Source organism: Copadichromis virginalis, linkage group LG11, assembly GCF_057382275.1.
Source record: "Copadichromis virginalis isolate Kocher_CV1m ecotype Utaka linkage group LG11, C_Virginalis_male_GT1.1, whole genome shotgun sequence".
Classification (NCBI taxonomy): Eukaryota; Metazoa; Chordata; class Actinopteri; order Cichliformes; family Cichlidae; genus Copadichromis; species Copadichromis virginalis.
The window spans coordinates 32,319,161-32,339,978 of NC_140628.1; the positions used below are offsets into that span (position 1 = coordinate 32,319,161).

At 42.2% G+C, this 20,818-nt stretch overlaps 1 long non-coding RNA gene across 2 annotated transcripts; it reads right to left on the bottom strand.

Annotated features, from left to right (window-relative positions):
* Positions 1-1,253: 1,253 nt before the first annotated feature.
* Positions 1,254-15,914, bottom strand: LOC146699111 (uncharacterized). Of its 2 annotated transcripts, XR_014922764.1 has the most exons (5): positions 15,651-15,914; positions 13,906-13,951; positions 10,509-10,787; positions 5,448-5,699; positions 1,254-2,275 (listed from the first exon to the last, which is right to left on the bottom strand). It is a non-coding gene; the product is annotated as an uncharacterized LOC146699111 (long non-coding RNA). The 2 variants fall into 2 exon arrangements; XR_014922763.1 differs by lacking the exon at positions 13,906-13,951 and having other exon boundaries at positions 15,651-15,912.
* Positions 15,915-20,818: the final 4,904 nt, after the last annotated feature.

The following is a 20,818-nucleotide window of genomic DNA, read 5'->3' on the forward strand; positions in this document are numbered from 1 at the left end:
AGAGAGAGCGCCTTTGTCCTGATTAATTTTACACCAAAAGAGGACAGAACTGTTCTGTTTCTCTCCAGTGTAGGTTGCGTATGAACACCCACATCCCTGATGGTGTTTAGAAAATTGTTTGATCTCGGGGGAATTGTTATAATCTTTTCATTTGGCAGTGACGATGTGCTGAAACTGAACTGCGGTAGATTTCTCTGTAGATGTGACTAAAGCAGCAAAATCATTAAGGAAAAGCACATTTAGGTTTTGTTTGTTTTTATAGATTTTTCCATTTTTAATTTTAGAAAACTGTAACCTCTTCTGTCTCTCATTTTAAGGACAGTTATTTACATTTATATTTCTTTCTTTCAGTGAATTACATCACTGCTGACCAGGCTCAGCCACGGCTCAAGGACACTTCAGCACTATATGCGGCTGATTAATGTACTTTTCCATTTATCACTAGACGATCCTGCCAGCCAGCGATATGCAACCAAAACTGATCAAAAGCATGCACAAGACATGTTTCATTGTTTTCATTGTAAACCTTTATTACTATTTCAACAGTTTTCCATACAAAGGCACGTGTGGTGAACACTCATTCACAAAGATGAGATTGCATAATACAAACATTGTTGCTTATATAAACAGTATGCTATTCAAAGCTAAATAGATATATTTGATCTACATTTAAGGAAAAGGGAGATTTAGTGCAACTGATTTAATTATTTTAGACCACAATTCATGGTTTTCAAGCCTCTGGACTGATTTCAGAAGAGTGACTTTTTTTTGCTAGAGATTAAAAACATAATTTCAAGCTTATCCAGGCAGATAAGTAATTGTCTTGAGCACTGGGATGTGCATGATTATCAAAAGAATACATTTTCTAAATTAGGCCAAGATAGTCTCCCTTGAATCAATTGCAAAAGCGCTGCATAGACATATATTGTCTAAAGTAATATTTAAAAGATTTGCATAGATTATCAATCGTAATAAAAAATTTGCCACTTCCCGAAAATTAATATAGAATGAATTAGGCCCTGATAGTACTTGCCTTATTGCATTTGGGTGCATGTGTGTGTGCGGGCGTGTGTGTCGCTGTGTGTTAATGTCAAGAACAGGAAATTAAGGCAGTGTTTGAAGCCAATGTATTTGTCATGTCTCACCCAAAGATGTATCATTACACTAAAGCAGGTAACTATTATGTGCCAAACTGCTGTGCCTCAACGACTGCTATAGGGAGCAGCTTTTAATAGTGTGGCATGTTCTGTATACACGCAGAGCTACTTCCTGCTGATCAAACACACTCCAACCATCAGGAATATTAAATGCTTGAGTCCACATTTACTCAGACTCTGGCTCATGGCTGCACAGTCGAAAGCTGCAAATATGAGATTCAATCCATCCACTGATGAAAATGCTGTATCCTGTCATCTGTCACACACTCACACACACATCCTGACTGTAATTTCTGTTTCACTATATTAATAACTGGAACGTCAGCACCTCATAAACCATTTCTCTTGATGATGTCTGAAGGAATTTCTGTAAACTGATGGCTCAAAACATAATCCAAAATAAATATGAAAAGGTTTTTTTCCCCTAAACAATAAAGAAAGGAAAAAAAGAGAACAGTTGCATAGAGTATAAAGACGACAGCTCACTCCTTCGCCATTGTGTCAGCTGACACACGGAGCTGTCCAATCGCAGTGCAGTATTATTCACTGCTGCCGTGGGTCTCACATTCACATGTCTTTTGAGTCCTAGCAACTATAACAAAAGAGAAAATGAGCAAAATATGGGCTACAAATCATCAAATACAACCTACATTAAGTGGAGCCTATGACAGCTGAGGACAGATTATATTCCTTCATGTCTAAACAATATTTTTTTACAATCAAATATAGGATAATAATTACACAATTCAGTGCCACATCTACAAATAAAAGAATTAAGAGTCACAATTATCAAGCAGTTCCTCCAGCCTTCGGGCTGCTTATTTTCCAACGAGTCCCACAGGTTTCCATGATTGGAGTCCACGATGATGTTTGCTCAGTTAAAACACCAAAAGTCATTCACAAGCAGTCCAGGCTGAGTGTTGGTTCGAGCGATGCATCAAGGAGACATACACAGCGTTCCACAGTTATGGCAGGAATCACTGCCGGCTCGCATGCAGACAGCATCGCCATCCTCCGTGTTTACTCCAGCTAAAAGGCAGCGAATGAAGGAGGAGTCCCACCGTCCTCCTTTTGTGTGCTCTGTCCATTCTGGATCCCCCTGCACCAATCACATTTATCTAAAAAAAAAAAAAAAAAAAAGAATGAGTCAAAACACACCTTGAGGCCAATCATGTGAATGTCAAAACAATTATTTGAGACAATGGACTGTGAAGTCCAATTTATGTATCAAAAGAAGGCTTGTTCTCAGTGCTCTTTAAACATGAAAAAAATACTTATTAGGTTTTTCTTCCTTGTGTGTCCTAAATCTGGCCGAGTTAAGTACAGCTTCGTGTACCAGCCAAGGGGATTGAGACTGAAGTTGAAAGGCCTTAACAGGAGCCTGGTACGCTACAAGCTGCTAATACAAAGAGGAAGCATGTGACACACCCTAAGCTAGGCTAAGTTGGACTTCAGAAGACCATCAAACCCCCTTTTCTGTTACATTTTCGAGCAGCTCAGACAAGCAACTTAAAATATTATAGCAGGTCACCAAGTTCAGAATTAGCCAATAATGCGTCCATCTAGCTTAGATCTAGCTTAAATCAACAACCACTGCGCTAATTACCATTGTCTGAGCTATTAACAAGCATCACGTTAGCCTTGGCATTTAGCATTACGGTGTGAGGGTGCTCTCTGCCAGTGAGGAAAGAGTGGGGGCTGCAGGGAGTGGCTAACAGTAGAGGTTGGCGACATAAAAGGCAGTTTCGGGTATTGGTGTCGCTTTGAGTTATTGGCATCATGGTCTTGTTTTGTTGAGAGGACTACAGTGAATAAGCTTGTTAATGGTAAATTTACAGCCCCAGCATGTGGCCTAATAAAACCAGGGGATAGAGAGGATGATGAGAATGATTGCCATTGCCATTTTGTGTGTGTGTGTTCAGGAGGGTGTGTGCGATGGCGATGAGGAGGGGGGTGTAGTTAGAGAAAAGGGAGAGAGAAAAGTGGAAGGCGCCGGTAATTAAGAGTCTAAAAGAGTGTGAGAGAGGCGCACACTGCTCAAAGCAAACTTTGAGCCTGGATTCCTCACTTTTTATTTATGCATCCCGACTTGAACCCCCCTCCTCCAACTTCACTCTCTCCCCCCCGCTCTTTACTTGTCTCCCCTTGCTGAATGAATAGCTATCGCAGTGCTACAGTGTCCCACACTGTCTAGCAACACCCTCCTGCATCCTCCAACCTTTTTTCAACAGCACCCCCCTCCAGTATGGTCCTGAATAGGGAGCCGAATTGAGCAAACAGTCAGGCTGTCAGCTCAATAGGAGGTCTGGCCGTGAACTTGAAGTCCTTCCCAGGCCCCGAGCCTTACATTAGGGTAGGAGGGGTGGAGATGGTTGGGGAGACAAGAGACGGTGGGGTGGGGGGATTGGTGGAGATGGGGGTTTGCAGCCAGACTTTTGGGGGCCCCCTACGTGCCAGTGTTGGGGGGACCCCTGCCACCGAGGTTCCCAAGCCTGGTGCTCTTGCAGGAGCAATGGGGGCAGGGTGCCCCAGCTGCCTGCTAACCCTCCCCTCCCCCTGTAGCACTCAGTCTGGGCAGGAGGGGTGCTGACGGTGGGGTTTGTGCAGGCGGGACAGTGTCTGCTCCCCTGCCAAAGCTCCTCTAGACCCTCACACACACTCGCACAAAGACGCACACATGAATACACCGATCCAGACACAAGCCGTGCCCACCCCCTCTCCTCTATCAGCTCGCAGGCCTCCCAGGCTTCTCATCATCTCATTAGCCAACGCCAGCCACTCCACTGTCTACTGTTTGCATTGTTTTGGGCTCTGCATAATTTACACAGTAAATTGAGAATGGCCTCGGCCCCCTTTGCTCAATCTACCACCTGTTTATAGAGGCCTGGCAGTGATTAGTGCACTTTGCGTTTGACACAGTTACCACAAGACTTCTCAGGAAAGCCAAGCGACTCCTTCGCTTAAGGCGGCATCGTCAAATATTCAAATTAATTAAGCTTAGTTTGACCTAATTGGGGAACTGGAATCATTAACAGTGTATTCTGTCTAAATACAGAAAATTAGTGATTTAATTTAAAGAACACATATATATATATATAATTGAACATTTTTGGCCAAATTATTTAAAAGAAAACAAAATTTGATGTTAAGATGTTTCCTGTCTTTGCCAAGTCTCCTTTGCTGTTTTTACCTTGACTTGGGGGTTGTGGCAGTTTCTGTTAGCCCCAGGCATCCTACTATAAGTTACCATTAGCACAGTCTCTCTGACCCACACGCCACAGACACAAACAAAGGGAGGTTTCTGTGTTAAGATGACAAAAGTAAGCATTGTTTACCAGCCATCTTACTTAATCAAGCCCAGCTAACGCTAATTGGTGTTTTGGTTTAAGCGGTTTTCAACGTTGGGAGCTCTCCGGTTGAAGAAATGCCGCACCACAACGAGCTCATGCAAGGAGAACAATACTCAACTTGTCTGAGCACCGACTGCCCTCCAATACTCACCACTCACTTAAAGAGAGACTTTTCAGTACTAAATCTGCCTATCATGCTCTTACAACTTCACCATCTTGTCTTTATTTTTTCTCTCTGCCTCTTTCTGCCTCTCTCCTGCTTTGTTTTGGGCTTTTTATGTGCTGCAGTGTCCCTGTAAAAGACTATGAATCATAACTTCCACTCAACCGATGTTGCCCACCTTGACATTTCTTTTGACCTCATTTAAAGAGCTGAAGGGAGATTTTTAGAATTATTTTAAAAAGCCATACCTCTGTCACAGATTACTGTCAAAATCATTAAATATTATATCACAGTTTTTTAAGTTCAGTGACTAAAATTTTCTTACTAAGCTGCTCAACTTATGGAGTAATCAGCTGTGCTTGTCTGTCGTCCAGAAGGCACGGATTGCATCGTAGCTCCAAAATGGCAGGCGCCGCCATGTCGGGGCAGGCATGTGAGGATGGCATCAGAATTCCCAAACGGGAAAGAAAAACTTGCGCTTCGAGGACAGATGCCCACTGAACGCCTCCTGAGAGAGGCATTGAGAGCGGAGTGATTTAATGTGTACGCACATACAAAACACGCTCCACCCACATCAACCCTCCCCTCCTTCCCATCAGCGCATCTCATGAGTCGTGCAATTAACAAACGTATCAGAGGCAATTAAAACGGAGGGTATATCACGCCGGAGAAGGCGCGAGGGCACGGAGAGATGGAGATATTGCGATATGATGGAGAGTCAGGGAGGTGCCAATAGAAAAATGAAGCATGGCGGGCGCAGTGGGTTTGGTGTGTTACCTGCACTGACTGGTCTTCCCACTTCCATTTCATGCCAGCGTTGCTCTAAGATGGTGGCGCGGGCTGCGTTTCGCTGTACAGGAAAAAGGGGCAGTCTGCTGAGGATGGAGTGGATGAGGAAGGGAAGAGGAGGAGGGAAGAGGCAATGCAGTGGAGGGCGAGGAGAGAGGGAGGGCAGAATCAACAACAACCCCTCCTCCTTCTCTGTTTTTCAGTCTTCTTTTGCCAGCTTTCCTTCAGTAATGTGGTAGCCTGCACAGAAAACATAGATGGAGAAATCAGAGGGTAAAATTGAACATTTAAACTATGTAGCTTATCCACAAAAGCACACATGTACAGTTCACAAAAATATACAAACACACGAATGCACGCGCGCGCACACACACACACCTTTTCATGTCTGTTCTCATGGTACAGTCTGCCCCTGAGCATGCAAATGACTTTCATTATGTAAATGCATGCAAATCAGAGCCAACCATCTGAGAATCAAGGGTGGGAAAGAAAAAAAAACTAGACACAGAGATTGAATAAAAGAAAGAAAGAGAAAAAGCGACAAGAGAAAAATCCTTTTGAGTGGCAGGAGGCGGTAAGTTAGGTAAACGCTCTGCTGAAAACAACGCCAGACCAATTGGGCAAACACGATTACCTTCTTTTATTGTGTCTATGACCTAATTTTTTCATTCAATTTACTGCATCCTTGTTTTTTACAGAATGCAATTTTTTTTTTCCAGGTTTTTGATGTTAAAGGCTTTTCCTGCATAAACAATATATCACCTAAAATTCAAGAACAGTTAATGTTTTAAATCCACCATTCCACCGCATACTTTGCATCTGACACCTGCAGTTAAGCATGGAAATAATGGAAATAATGTAGCATTTCAGCATCGATAGAATTATAAACAGTAGTTGAGTACTTTACATGCTCACCAGTTGAGCTAACTTGGATTTCATGTAGCAAATCTACTTTTCCTTAAGCCTTTAAGGCTGACTTAAAGTCTACACTCTAAATTTAAATAGTGTCTCTGCAGCATTTCTCTATGTTTCTATGTGCATCCGTGCAAAATAATAAGCACGACTAGCTTAAAGCAAGCCATTAGGTGGCTAAATGTCATTAACACTAACACAGAACAACCACTGTGGATTTCAGATGAAAGGGGGAATTGTTAATTGTTTAAATCAGCGTCTGTCTCTGCCACAATCCTTCCCTCAATTACCCACACCTGCACATGCAAACCTGGGAGTCTAAAACAAAAGTAGCACAGTGCAGCCAGCTTGCTAAGTTCAATATTCCCAAGCAGGTGGACTCTGTATCTTGCATAGTTATTGAACCCTATTCAAAGTAATCAACAAAGAAAGCTGACTAATCGGTGAACGGACCATGCTGTCTGATTTTACTAATACTCTGAGCCAAGCAGAAAGGATCCTCCATTAGCCAGAGAGGAGGGAGCCAGCTTTTGTCTCTGGGTGTCAGTAGGGGAAGGCCACGTCTGAAATTGGAATAAGGTGGTAAAACCAGGGGTGACTTGGAGTGTGAGAGAGTTGGGGTGGGTAAGCAGGGAGGGGAAGGACTACAGGGGTGGGGTATTGCTGAATGGTGGCAAACCTCTCCTAATTGGCACTTGACATTTTTTTGCCATTGGCACTAGAGTGGGCCAGCTTTCAAGCCCTCTCTGGGTCCTTGTTGGAAAAGTGCCTTATGCAAATATGGCGAATGGGCTCTATTGTGAAGCCTCTGATATTAACAGCTCACGCAACAATGAAATTGTGTGCTTACTCTGGACTCGTAGGTGTGTGAGAGAGAGCTAGACAATGGGAGCGGGAGCAGCTTCAGTCTGAACAGACCCTCCATCGGATGCTTTGCCAAGTCATTTCACCAGAATGGGCTTTTCTGAGGACCGAGGCTCTCAGTAAAAGCTTTATTAATGACTGAAACAAACAAATGCATTTACTGTTTTGCTCTGGCTCTGAGAGTGTCTCTATTTGTACTGATGCTGAATGGCTTGATTTATTATGGTTGAAAATACTGAAGGTATGTACAGAAAAGGCTTCATTCTCTTTAAATGATAGTTCCCCTCCTAAAACATCAATGTCTCAGTTCTAAATGTGAAAATGTATTCATGCTTCTGTGCAGTGCCGCACTCCCTCTGATACTTCTTTCTTCTCCGTGTGCCCGCATTGTTTACCCTTAACTCGCTCCCTTGGGTGAGCACTGCTTGAGTTCTAAAGATATCTGCAGAATCCCTTCGGAGAAAACTTGGCATGGGAGAAATGTAGCAAAACTAAGCTTTGTTTTCAAATGCAGTGAAAATGATAAGAGGCCTGTGCTGGACAGCTCAACTAAAACTTCTAAGTCAACAAGGTCTGAGGCGCTCTTGTCTTCTGACAACGCAACACAAACGTAATTTTTACATCCATGCAACTAAAAACCAACAAGGAGACAAACAGAGCAAGTGGGTAAGACAACGACAGTCACCCCCCGTGTGGTCCGAGCTCAGTCAAAGTACACCTGTTACTGCTAAGTTGCCAAACTTAATCTCCTTTGTCTGAGGAGGCCCATTGACTTTTGCAACTGCCCAAGATACATTCATTTCTATGCGTGCATAAGGGGGTGGAGGGAATGCCAGTGTTGTAGAAAATAACAGGGTCTGTCCTTACACTCTGGCCCAACAGTGAAGCCATTTTCCAAGCCCTGTTGGTGTGTTCCGTCAAGAGAAAGAGAGGCAGAGAAAAGGGGCCAAGAATCACTGGGTTATTCAGAAAGCTGTCTGGCTGCTCGGACCCGGCAGGCCTGAAAGGGAGGCAAAGGGGTGCATTGTCCCTCAGTGACAAGTGGACTAGCTCTATTGACTGTAAAGTCTACTTATGGGGGGGCAAGTAGGACCCGACCACAATGGCTGTTTTTCTATTTGACACTTGGAGTCTAAATCTGCTTGCCCAGTGCATGAAAGCTAAGACAAACCCACCACCCTCCTCCTTCTCTTTCCTCTCCCTGGCTGCTTTCCTTTACATGCTTTCTCCTCGCGCCCTCTTTCTATTTCCAACACTGCCATGGGACAGAGAAAAAGAGAGAGCAAAGGCCCTAAGGTGTTTTTGAGGAACTCTCCTATCTTTATGCTGTTTTCAGGCAAGCATAAGCTAATACAGTTTCTGCACTAAGTTCCCTAGTGTGAAGTGTTAGTGATATAACTGTGCCACACACCGAGCCAGAACAAAGCATTTGTACCATGACATGCGTCTCCCAGGGCACTGCTTAGGGTATAAACACAATCTGTCCAAGACTTCAGTTCCCATTTAGACCCAACAGTGTAACTGACACAAAAAAGATGCAAAGGGAGAAAACTATTCTCCACAATGCACAAAATGTTTCTGCCTTACACCTGTTATATGCTAATTTCATAAATACAAACCACACCTGTGTAGATATACAGGAGTCTGGATATTGGGCACGCACAATCATTAATCTATCAGTTGCATTATGTGATAAAAAGCCCTACATACAACGCTGTAAAACTAAAGAAATAAAGGGGAAAAGGACATGTAGGGACGTAGCAACACAACAGAGAGAGAACCAGGTACTACTTTGCCATCCAAGAAGGTGACATCTCTGGCTGTCACTTCCTGTCAGGGCCCTCGTTCCTCTCTCTTACTAGCAGAGCCCAAAGCTCAAGTGTCACACTCAGCACCTGCAATGCAGCAGGCAGGCACAACCGCAGGGCTCGAAGAGATTGACATTGCGAGGTAAGGTTGCCTCACAAGCTTTTAGTAATTTCACTTCAGTCCTGCACAACTGTTTAGAATTTGTACCCTGTCAAGCTAAATATATCCAAACCCGAGGGTGATGTTTTAGCTGCACCACAATGAGATAGCACGCCACACGTGGAATTCGCTATGTACCACCAGAGCTTTGAGACCTAGGATACAATTCTTAGTGGCCTTTCTCAGCAGGAGTAACCCTCCAGCTTTGATGGGCAGAACAGAAATCACACCTTCAATCAGCCATCAGAGGCCTTGAGGTTGAAGATCTGATTGACCAATTACTCCTCACCATGAGTCCAGGCAAAGAACCTAAAGGCTGAGATTGTTCTCCTTCGCTCACTCGTGGATCTTGTCACTAGGGGTACTTTCTGCTTGATTGCCCCTGGACCACTCCCCCTCTGAACCCAACACGTACACACAGCAGCATTCAGTGAGATCCCATCGGGCCTTTCCACATGGTAGCACCTCATGCAATGGAGGCTTTGCCACGGCCCATTCACAACCAAGCCAACTGTCACGTCAAATCAAACAACGGCCAGGACCCCAAATTAAACATCTTTTCATGCAAAAGGAAAAAGGGAGTAGGTGGAACGAAGAAGAAAAAAAATCAACAACAGCTAACTTAACAAAACTGGCCTCAAACAAATTCTTGTCTGTGCGCTTAGCTGCCAGTGGGGCGTTGGGAGACCAGATTAACTCGGAGGGACCATTCTTAACTCACACAATCCAATCCAAGTTGGAACATATGTATAATTCATAGCACCGTATGCAGCTCAAAGGCCCACATTCTTTTCATATTGCATGGTCTCTTAATGCCAAAAATGCAAGCAGTAAGACTGAATTACATGGAGACAAATAAATAGAGCGTTGTCCAAACTAGCCAGTAAACTGGCAAGTCCTTTAGTCACTTGGTGTTGGCTAATCAGAGACCAGTTACTTTGGTGAATCGGTGTGGGGTTGTTGTTGTTTTTTTAGCAAGCTTGTCACTCCTAACCATGTGATACTAAGTCTAAACCCATGCATGCAGCCCCACACAGAAGGATCATGGGGCTTATTAGATTAAAAGTGATCCTGTTGTACCAACCTTACTGTTATGGATCACTGCCACTGGCTACAGAGAGCTAAAGGAAATATGTGTGGCAATGTCCCATTTATTTGTACATGACTAACAACGATACCCAGCATTACGAGCTGCGGATGGATCAAAAAAGGGGCCTCAGACTTGAGTTTAACAAAAGGCACACACATGTATTCACACACATTCCATCACCAACAGATAAGACACAAGAAAAACATGCAGCCTACCTTTTGTTGCATCGCATTCCCGTCTTCTTTAAAATGTAGTCCATTTTCTTCTCTCATGTTACAATTCTTCTGGCAAAGTTTGCATTTTCTTGTAGGGAGGCGCATTTGGGGTCTTGATGCCTTTTCAGGAGTGTAATGGGATTCTTGTTACTTTCGGTTATCTAGCTTTATGAAGAATGTACATCACTCATACAGCTAGATAACCAAAGATAACAACCAACCCCTAAGGCTACCCATCCTCTCAATCTGCAGGCGAAGTAACATGGGCCAAGTTCTGACCTATAAGCAGAGGAGAGGGTTGTTAATTAAAACCTATTATATCATTATATGTCTCCACTGCTTTTTATAAAATGATTTTAAGAATTACAAACTAACTTGAGACGGAGCTAAAAATCATGTCAAAAGTCTGATTTTAGGGAGAGAAAAATCAAAGAGCAGTTCATAGCATTTCTTTTGTGGCTTACGGCCTTTTTTCTTCGCTCATCCTACAGCAGCCCTTAAATGTCCTGACCCTTTATTTTATGATGTCATCATGTGGCTCCCTCTCTCCGCCTCAAACAACCTCAACCAATTGGAAACTTCCCTTTGTCCGCCAAAAGCTTTGATTGGCCTGTGAGTAACGCCTGTATATTAAAAACCCAACAAGTCAAACAATCAGCAAGAGGCACCAATTTAAAAAAAGGTTGCTGAGCAAGTCCAAACCAACTAAGGCTACAACCTTCCTTTCTCCAGCCCAGCGCCCATCCCTACAGCGCACCCGCCTCACCCGCTGACTAGCTCCATAGGAGGGTGATGGCTTCAAACACCGCCCCCTGCCATGACCCAAATGCATTTTTAAATTAAAAGAAGATCCCGGCTGTTTGACTACAAAAGGAACTGGTTTGTCTTCATTTAAATTATCTGATGCCAAAGCAGTCAGCCAATGATGGTGGTTGGCGCCAAAGCATAGATCGGGGGGGTTATTATATGTATATATACATATATATACATATATATATATATATATATATATATATATATATGTAGAGAAAAATTCTCCTACATATCATGAAAGAACAAGTGCTAAACATACCCTTTAGTATCCAAATGTGTCCAGAGACCATGCAAAAACAAAACTAAACACACACAAAACAAATCTTATCCTACATGGCTACGGACTATGCTATAACACTCACAGACACACACACTCCCTTTCACACATGCTGTGGTGGCACATGGCACGAGGCCCCATCTAATTAAGGCTGCTCTGTGTGCCCAGATCCCTGTTGTGGCAGGCTCCTCCCCCACAAACGCCACCACCAAGTAAAGCTTTACTGACTGAAGGAAGATGGAGAGATATTGAGAGAGAATGAGAGACTAACTCAATATCCTCAGTCTTCATCGCACACCCAAACCTGCGAACACACAACCTGACTGGCATTACCAGAGATGGCTACATCTCCGTTACCAAATAACAAATCACCCGGCCATTGTTCTCCCTCTTGATTACAATTTACAGAAGGTCTTCTTTTTCTTCTTCGAATGCCTGAAAATATTTTGATTTCAAAGTATTTTGTTTCCATTTAGACGGCTGTCAGCATTACACTGTTCTTCATCAATGTCCTTTGTTTCAATCCACAAGGACAAAGCAAAGACCTTTAAAAGCAGAAACATGCCTTAGTTCCTAGATTGCTGCTTCAGTGGAGAACATACACACACACACCTAAATGTACCACATTTAGGTATGTGTGTGTGTGTGTGTGTGTGCTTTCAGATGTTCAGTAGATAACTGCAGAAAACATCAAACTACACACTGTGACTTAGAAATAAATACACACAGATACATGCAATCTCTCTCTCACACACATACACAAAAAATGCAATACTATTAATAGCTCATTTGATGTATTTTAGCTATAGTCTACATTAAGTGAATCAGAATATTTAAAAACTAAATGTTAAGATATAACTTCCACTTATTATTAAGTAGTCTTTTACAAAACTATTAGACTTCAGTAGGCTATTCTTTTAATGCAATCATATTTTACATTAATTAAGGCTACAACAATAACCTAATGCTTTTTTTTATTTCTATCTAGAAAACTAGAAATGTTTTGCAGCATCAATTTAAAATAAAATAAGTATTGTTGTTTTCAATTTTAGTGTTTAGTAAGTTTTTTTTAAACTCATTAGTAATTCATGGTAATTATTCTGAATGCAGATGGTGCAATATTAACATTTAAATAAATATTTTTTTCATGATTTTCAAGCTGAAAAAGGAAAAAAAAATCACGATTTTTAAAATGTTCAGACTGCATTGGATTATTTCAGTTATTTTTGCTTTTTCAGTCGTAGTCCCCTAAGTGCTGCATTCCATATAATTCTGTTAATCTCATACAATTGCATCATTTTGTCTTCTGCCTTATTGTCCCTACAGTGTTTAGCTTTCATGATGTTATTATTAACACCATGTGTTCACAAAATGAAGTTTGTGAACATTAAAATATATATATATGTTCTTTAAAAGTTTAAATGAGCCAAAAACCCCTGGTTTTAAGTCTTCGTTTGGACCCTTTTCTCCAAAATTTCAAAGCATGTTTAGGGCATAAATGGAACTCCAGCTTCTTGATCTCCATTATTTAAACAAACCTCATCAGGCCCTGCTATTGGCCAAAGATGAGCATGACGTCAACAAATCCTGTGCCTCTAATTGGGGAAAAAAATATGCAAAGGTGCAGAGCAGATTAGCAAGAAATGGATTCATATTGCAAAGTGTCATTGGTTCTCATCTGATTAAACCCGCGCGATAAGTCCTATTAAAACGTTTCATTTAATCGCGACTGAGCGACTGCATTTTGGAGGCAACAAAGACAATTGTGCAGGAGGGCAAAAGTATTTTACCCACATTTTAAGCCACTTTAAAGGATGAATACAGAAATAAACAGAGTGTAAGTCACACTGTGGTGAGGCAGGCCCACTGTGTCTGATGAGCATACGCACTGTTTTTGCAGTGATAGGGCAACTCGCCTTAAAATGAGGCTTTGCAGAAATTACGCAATTAATAGTAATTTCCACAACCTATGACAAAATCCTGTGACGTTTAAAATAAGAGCCCAGATTTTGACATGCAGCTTCGAGTGTCTTCATCTTATTCTTTGTTAGATTTTAAACTTGAGTCTGCACTTCATATATTTATTATTATTATTATTATTATTATTATTATTATTATTATTGTTGTTGTTGTTGTTGTTGTTGTTGTTGTTGTTGTTGTTGTTGTTGTAGATAAATACACTTGTATTTTTTTTAAAGCAATTACGTCAAAATAAAACATATTATTCCATCAAACTTTGAAAAAATAACCACGGAAGCCTGAGGGTGATATGAGTGACAGTGAGAGCTGGTTATCCATATTACCTACAGTAAATCACGTGTTGTGAGGCCGCTGAATGTCTCTCCAGCGGTTCCTGGAAAAAAGAGACGATGATTTTACTCTTCAAAATGACTACAAAGCCTAACTGCCCAATTTTGGTTATTGTAGACTTCGTTTAACCAGCAAAGATCGTCAGAAAATTCTATTTTGTCACGACAAGGACAAAATATTTTTTTTTAAACAAAAACTCCGATAGTAGGTGAAGTAAGGTGCACTGAGTGATACTTCAGCTGTAGTACTTTTAATACTTTGTTATCTGTATTTTTACAATAATGTACAACCTGCCATTTTTACAGTGGTGTCGCAAATATCTCTAAAATACACGGTGCATATGAACTTCATTTAAAGCCCTGTACAGAAATCCTCTCCTTATTTGTTCCACCCCACAGTTGCCAATTGTGTGTGTGTGTGTGTGTGTGTGTGTGTGTGTGTGTGTGTGTGTGTGTGTGTGTGTGTGTGTTGCTAGATAAATACTCTAAAGTTGCGTGGCCGATATATTTTGGCTTAAACTGGAAAATGAATCTGAATTTTGTGCAAAGGTTGCACAAAATCGTTGTTTTCTAAATTCTCCCCTCCTCCCTAAGCCTGCATACAAATTAATACCCTCATGTTCATCATGTGAAATATTTCATAATCTCCTTTTTTTTTCTTTTTGCTTCAAACCCCCTGAAAGCTCAACGGCCTCAGTTTTTCTCCCCTAATGTATCCGGGGGCGCACACGTGTTCTCTGTACAGGCCTCTCGGCGCACACGTGTGGACTGGATATTTGGCCTTGTGATCCCTTTATCCGCCAACCATGGGTGTGAACACGATCACTTTGTCTTATTACGCATGCATTGCAGGTCTGTGTGCTAGTAATCCTCATATCTGAGCCACATGGTAGCAAAGAGTCCTGCAAGGGCTTAATTTGGGGGGAAAAGACACAAAAGGATTTAATTTTTTCCCCACATCCTGATCGTGTCAAATTTTGTTGGGTTTTCGTGCCATATGTTGCCTGTCTCTGCAGCTCCCGCTTCTGCAGCAAACAGAGCTTGAGAAGTGACCCTGCTAAGTGCCTGGAGGTGTGTATGAGAAATGAAATCAAGGCTGGAAGCGCCTTTTGGCCTGTGTGGCTCTCTGTGAATCGCTTTGTATGAAGCCTGCACACAATGCGTCATAAAGGCTGGGTCTGAAAAAAGAGTACTTTTTCTTTAAAACAGAGACAAACCACTTCAAATTAGAAGTTGCTCTTTCACACACGTATTCCACAGTGCAGGTTTGTTTCCACATGTTTTAGCTGTTACTTTCCACCTGTGCACTACTCCATATTCTACTAAGTGAATCAACCCATAATTTTTCTTTCTGAAGCTTTCAATATCGATTTGTATTTTTTTAAGCACACTGAATTAAGAGACAAAATGTCATGAACACTGAGTTGCCACTTGGTTTTCCTCTCAACAGCTGCCATTGTGAGTGAAACATCACCTCCTACTTTACCCTCATCAGAGCATCAAAACAGAAACAAAAATAACGGTAAATTCAGAGCCCAGGACCTGCTGCTCAAACACACAGCGCCCATATTCGCCTGCTGCTGACACATCCAGCCTGTGTGCATCCTGCTCCGTTATGCGTGCAGATCGGCGGCGTGCACGGCGCGGATGCGAACGGTCTTTCCTCCGTGATTTTCGCCGCTAATCCCCAACCGCTTTCACCTTCCCCCCTTTGGAGAAAACACAGATTATATTGATACTCACGCCGTCGCCTGGGAGTCTCCGCGGCGTCCGCTCTCCAAAATCGAGAAGCGTGCGGCTCGGGAGATGGAGACCAACTGAGTTGCCGGAGGCTGGACCGCACGGTCTTCATGGCTGCGGCTGGCCGTGACGTCTGCCTTGCTCCATCCATTCAGCTTCCCTCGGACGGGTTTTCCCCCTGTTTTATTATCATCCCCATTATTTCTCTCGGAGGTGGATCTCGCCTCCCCCCTTCCTCCCCGCGCTGTCCCCGGTACTCGCCATTCCTCTCGTCAGATGCAATATGAACTCAAAACATGCCTGCTCTAAAAACATATAGGCTACCACCACCAAGGCCCTCCCCTTTATGACACGATGCAGGTCTGCTTTTTTGTCTCCACCCTCTAAAAAAATGAAAGCATAAGTGGTCTTGAATAAGGATTCAAGCTCAAGTTCTGTCCTCAATGATAAAAAAGAATCCTCGAAACTAATAATCTGAGTTAGTGTAGAATGGCTTTATTCGACGTCATATTTGAGACTACAGATACCAAAATCTTGGCAACACTCCTTATATTGCATGACATTTGGTCATCATATTATTAATCAGTTCTCTAATTGATTATAAACTGGTATCATCAGCTCAATCAAATATTCAGCATCGTCTCTGCTGTCTCTATTTCAGGTCTATTTAGTTTCACATATCAAGGGTGTCGTTGTGAGCGTCGTTTTGGACCATGTGGGGATTATAAAAAGTTTCGTGTAATCTTGTCTGGCTACTAGTATTCATTTGACACAAAGCCCCCGGCGGAGACTGCGGCCTCCGCTCATGCCTGGATCAAGTGCGCACATCCACTATTCTCATTGTCTACGTCTTTGATACAGAGGAGTCCAGGAATGTGACCAGGGGGTGAAGACCGTGCAAATCAGCTTTTACTGTCACCGCCGAGCCCAGAGCCCGCAGACAAGAGCCAAGAAAGGGGGTCTGGGTCACTTGATTATCATAATAATTAGATCGCGGGGATAAAAATCTCCTTTGAATAAATTACTGGTTCAATAGGAGGCGCGACTGCCAAAGAGACAACTTTGTCAGGCCCGGGTTTGTTGTCAGGGGGTTCTCCCTGCCTACCAATGTCCCGGGCTCCCCTTTTCTTTCTCTCCAAATTTTGGACGCTTTCCTGGAGATCAAACTCTAAATACGGCTACTGTTTCTCTCCTCCCCTCCTCTCGCCCTCGCCGATGCCTGGTTACCGAGTTCGGGCAGGCAGGCAGGCTAGTCTCGAGCTCTCGAAAGCAAGAGTGGTTGGTGGTGGCTAATGGGCTAAGGACCGGGCACAATAGGTTGGGTGCACAATCCAGCCGCCCGCCCTCCTCCTAACCCCCATCACTTCTCCTCCTCCCCTCCATCAACCCTCTTATTCCATCGGCTGCATGGGAACCCGGACACCGAGGTGCACCAGGGGCCGCTCAGCATTGTGGTGGCACATCCCAAGTTCATTAGCACCCATCAGGCCATTCCTGCAAGGCATAGCAGTTAACCCATCCTCCCACCACCACCACCACAATCTCCTCCCCCCCAACCAGTTTACTCTGAAAAGACTTTATGAATTTCTCTGCTGGTTAACCAGTCTTGGATTGCAGATTAATTAATATGCAAGACTGAAAAATAATCACAATTTTGAACTGCAAGTTTGGTGACAATAGACTAACAGCAGAGTAGTTTTTTTTTGACCGGATTTATAACTTTTTATGACTTCAGCTGCAGCCATAAGGCAACTAAAATGTAACTAAAATATTTAATGTAATATGTTCCTTATTGGAATATAGTCACAATAATGCCATAACCACCAAAGGAATCACATCTTCTGCTTTATTAAGAAATTAGAAATGCCATAATGTTAAGATGTGCCTCTACAAGTTAAAGTTCTGTATTCCCTACTACCAGTAAGACTGCCACAACACACAAAGCTGTTTAATGAATTTGTGCTTGTTAATGCCAGTCAGCATTTTCTTGTGCAGCTGGTCATTTAGGTTAAAAACAGTATACCCATTCAGTGTTTTACTGAGGTAGGGTTTGGTTTTCACCTGGTACCAGAACCATTTACCGGATCAGCTCAACTCTTTATGCGATTCATATAATAGATCTGTGTCTCTTACAGAAGCAACATGAGTGTGACTGGCAACTCTGCACCCGAAATACACCACAACGTCAAATGACAGGAAAAGAAGCCGTAATTAAAACATGTAGGAACCGTCAGTGTTCTGCTCAATGCTTCCTACCCCCAACGCAAATATGACACCATTTGGAAGGATGTGTAAAATCCTGCCAGCAATCTTAACAGAAAACTGCAAAATATAATGAACTCTGAAAAAAATTAATTTGTCTCTTATAGTCATAACCAACAAAACCAGCGTGTGCACAAACATCTTTTTACATGCTTCTTGGTTTCTAATAAAAGGCGTGTGCATGTGTGTGTGTTCTAATTTATTTATTTTCTGTACTATAATCTAAAAAGATCACTATGTTGCATTCCCACCTGTCAGGTGTAGCCTATTGCTCTGCATTTGACTGACAAGTGTTTTGTTTTTTTGTCCATCCTTTATGAGGTCTCCTAAAGGCTCCACTAGTAGCAGGTATATTCAACTTCAGAAAAAAGAAACAGATTTTGTGCTTGTTTTTATGTTTAAAAGCATTAACAAGATTAGACAATATTACTAATAACTGCCATCTGAGAGCATCGTCCTGTCTTGCGTTTGTCTTTTTCTTTGTTTACATTTGGATCCGACATTGTGTGTTTAAACCAGCAGCAGGATGTGTTTACAGCCCACACACATTCTTCACTGAGCTAAAAAGCCTCCGTGAGCCAGTTTAGCTGCTGACCAGCATGTAAAAGACTATCATGAATGAAAACCAAGGGCCAAAAAACAAAGAGAGAAAGAAAGAAAAAAATTGGACTCAGGGAACAGCGCAGGGATACAAAGTAGTATTTGGGAAATGATCCAGAATTTGAAAAGAAACTGTTTTTGCTGGCTCTTTTGTCTTTTTATACTCTTTGTGTAAAGGCTTCATGTATTTAAAGATCATATTGTATAGATAAACATCTTAGAAATGACATACACGCCACAAATGAAGCATTTTGTCTTTTTCAGAAGTGCATTGTTTGGGTAATTTATCATCAAGGATAATACACAATGTGCAGGATTCGCTGCCTTCAGTGTAAAACGCTCAACATTACACTAAACACAAATACAGATTCATTTTAAGAACACAGCATTTTTTAAAGGTAGCACCCTATCCAGACCCCCACTCTCATCTTTCACATGAAACGTGAAAAGACTTTACACTTCCTCCATGTTAGTATAGTTTAGGATTTTAACACTTTAATCCATTTGTCCAGTCTGTTCAGAACCAGTGATAATGTTGAGCTCTTAATTGCCCCTGTTCTTTCCATGTATTTCAGCACCAGGTAGATATTAAATATTGTGAATAAAAATCTTGATTAAATCATGCGACAGCATATTTTTCTCCAAGACTTTGCAGGAGATGCAGGCAAACATAAACCAGTTCATCTGAAATCGGGTTCGGATGCATTCATACGGCCACATGTCGTTTTGTCTGTGTTGCATTTGTTTCATTTATCATATCTTTTTATTCACGGTTTGACATGGAACAAATGACTCTTTAGAACAATGAAAAGCTGGACGAGAAGCGTGAATGTTTGATTATAGTGAAATGACTAGAGATCGCAGAGGCTTTCCACGACAATCCAAACAAAGAAACATTACACACTACAGACTCACAGCCTCAGACTCTGTCGTTTATGAGTTTTATCTTAGAATATGTTGTCCTACACAGAGTTAGAAGGGATCTCCTGTATTTTGGGCTTCAGCTATCTACATGATTGTGTCCAAATCATAATGAAAAAAAAAATCATTTTCCAAATCTTGCTACCTGTTGGGCAGCTGCACAGGCACTGCAGAAGCTCATGTTGTCATCCCAGTGTTCTGATTGACCATCTCCCAGTGTAACATCCCAGTATTCCCAGTACATCAGTGTCCCAGTGTCAGAGACGTGCTCTGCAACTCAAGGCTTTGGATCTTTTGTCCCTCAAAATCTGCCCATATTGTTGCAGCTCTGTGGGGGCCAAACAGCCTTCTTGTGCCAAACCAGACAGGACCCCCCCCCCCCCCCCCCCCCAAACCAACACCATCACTTGCACTCACACACATATATACACCAGCTTCTTTCTAAATAGTTCATTTAACTGGGAGCAGTGGTGGAAAATGAAAAACTAAAGGTGTCTCGTGGTGAACAGAGACAAAAGGCAACGTATTGCATTACATAAATACTAACATCTCTACTGTAGGACATTAAATCCCGCAGATCTGGGTCATAAATATTTCTGTCAAAGGTCAAACCTTTAATTTTTCCCATGAGAGCAAGCGCTGGCTTTTCTTTTCACAATTAAACTTTAGTCAGCTTTTTAATTGTCTTTGATTCTTTGATTAAAAATAAAATCTACAATCCTCAAAATAATTATTCACGTGCTGCCATTTTGCATTTCCACTCTGCTTGCATGCATTGCGTGAGAGGAGCTACAGGCTTGGACGGGCGTCACTGAGTTGCGGCTGCAGATCACCCCACTCACCTCGAAGTTAGAGCCTCCTTTGGCATCCCTTTGCACCTTTTTTTCTTTATTAAAAAATCACCCGGGTAGCAGAGCTTCACTGCGGCGCTGAGCAGGAAAAGAAACTGGCTTTTGTCAGTGCCTCAGATAAACGCGGCCTGTTTAAAAAAAAAAAGTGTCCCACTCTTTCTAAATGTTACATAAAGCTCCAGCAGGATCCCCGTCAGATGAGCGTCTGGAAACAAGAGAATGGATCGTTTTTGTTTTTAGAAATGAAGACAAAAAAAGGGGCATCCTGCAAAGCATGCAGCAACAAAAAAACATGGCGGATTGAAAAATCTCCCACGCCAGAGTCATTACGCCTGCAATTAGAAAGTCATTTGCATAAATGCTAATGAGTCAGAAATTCATGTCGGCACTGGAGAGAAACGAGGGGATTTTTTTTTCATGTGGCCTTTGAAGAGGGAGAAGGATTTTCACACGGATGCTGGAGGCCCGAGGAGGCTTTTATTTTCCCAAATGATTAATTTTTAGGTTGAAAGTGGCCGCCGTCAGATTTTTAAAGCG